This window comes from Nycticebus coucang, chromosome 4 (assembly GCF_027406575.1).
Source record: "Nycticebus coucang isolate mNycCou1 chromosome 4, mNycCou1.pri, whole genome shotgun sequence".
Taxonomy (NCBI): Eukaryota; Metazoa; Chordata; class Mammalia; order Primates; family Lorisidae; genus Nycticebus; species Nycticebus coucang.
Window position 1 is genome coordinate 33,641,366 of NC_069783.1, and position 2,085 is coordinate 33,643,450.

Below are 2,085 nucleotides of genomic sequence, written 5' to 3' on the forward strand. Positions count from 1 at the left end.
TATGTAATGTTTATCATGAAGCTAGACAAATGATGTCCATTTCATATGTAATATGTGTAACTTTCATAACACTGACACCAATATAGGGATCGTTACGATGGACTGCAACAGCTCACTTAATTCTCACAAACACCTTTGTGGTGGTAGACAGTGTTCTCATTTTATATAACAGGAAAATGAGAGGAATCTTGCAGCCTGCAAACATAAGAGTCGGGACTAAATTGTGTTAATGACAGAGAGAGAGGAGCGTTATCTACCAAAAAAATCCTCCATTGACGATACAGAGAAGATTAGCATGGCCCCTGCGCAAGGATGACAGGCAAATTTGTAAAGCATTCCCTATTTTAAATCATTAAAAAAAAAAATCCTCCATTGGTCTGGCCTAACAAGTTATAATAGTAAAGACTGCTATGTAGATTTATTTTCCAAAAGGAATACATCCATATTTTCTATGAAAATTGGCCATTTTAAAGGAAATTAATTGATGGTTTCGGATCCCAAGATTGTACTAGCTTCTTTAGACAAATAAACTTACTCCTAATTCAAATCTCTATTAAGCATTGAGTGAGTTCCTTAGAATGCTCAACTAGTGTGAAATTGTCAAAGATAAATACTATAGTATTTGGGTCCATAAAGACAGGTGGCTTATCCTCTGGTGAGGCTACTTATATGTTCTGCACATATAGTCTGACTTAAAGGTCTGTGGACACATCCTAAATACAGTGACCATTATAAAACATTCTAGTATCCTGAGCTAAAGAATGTTCGAGAGTGAGGATAGTTTAGTTATTAAGTCAATGATGATACATTTGTCAAAGTAATAAATTTTCCTAATTAAAAAAGAGATAGCTATTAATTTGTTTTGGGCATTACCCTTTAGATTTCAATGAGTTAACTGTTTAGTTCATTGTATTTTAAAATAATTTCTGAGGTATTTCCTACAAAACATTGTTTTCAGTCCTCTCTCCAGGTTATTGAATTTATCTCATCTATGTGCTGCAGAAGATACAGTCCCTTCAGAAAGGGGTAACATTTCAAATATTTCTAATTACTATGTAAACATAAACCAGGAAAAAAATGTCACAAGAAAAATATGCCTTAGATATAGATTTGAAAAATATATTCTTGAGGAATATTTCTAAAGTATAGTAAAAGTTCACAATATATGAAATGGATGAATGAATTAAAATTTATATCAATAAAGAAAATATCACAGCCAAATTTTGATTAAAAATATTGTATTTCCACTTTGGTATATACATTCAGATAATAAGGAGTATATTTGTTAATCTAAATACTTTCTGTCAGATAAAATGCAATGAAGCTAGATTTTTGAATAAAGAAAGCAAAATAATAAAACTTTCCAACACAAGGGTAAAGTTGCATGCTTCTGATAATTAGGATAATCTGATAATTGACAATTTTCTCCCCGCATGGGAGGATGCCAATTAAAATAAACTACAATTGTGTTACTTGGTCTTTAGCATCAGAGTGGAGGATGTTTGAGTTTATGACCAGTTTTCTCAATGTGTTGTCCAATTAACCTCAATGGGAATGATTCAGAGCAAATCCCTGGGGTTCTCTCTGAAAGGAAAAGTCAGCCAGGCTGCTACAGGGGAAACAGCTTTTATATGTTCTCTAAAGCTCACCAGTGGGCTCCTCTGGTGAGAAACTGGTGCCAGTGGAAACATTTAACTATTGAGGTAAAAGTCCCTTAGGGTTTCTTTGTATTTTACTGAGGCAGGAGAGATGAACCGTAAGTGAGACAAAGGGAAATTGGGCCTATCAATCCTGGCACAATTTGACTCATTCCATCACAGAGCTGAGAAATGTAGACAATTCCACGCGAATGGAAAGGGATTATGGGGGCTAAAATGAGTGAAATATGCAAAACTTCCTAAAGAAGGATGTTTGAGAGAGACTACTCTATTAGATACTGGGGCAGATCATTTATTTAAACTTAAATAGCTGCTTAATTTTCTAATATTTTTGAGATATTCATTGCCCAAGTGCAAGTATGTTTCAGTCAACAAAATTAGCTAAGTAGTAATTAGCTAATAAGTAATTACTATTAACTACTTATTA

The 2,085-nt window shown here is 33.5% G+C and overlaps 1 pseudogene; it reads left to right on the forward strand.

The window, feature by feature from the left end:
* The first annotated feature begins 248 nt into the window (after positions 1–248).
* On the forward strand, positions 249–347 carry LOC128585173 (uncharacterized; annotated as a pseudogene).
* The last annotated feature ends 1,738 nt before the right edge of the window (positions 348–2,085 follow it).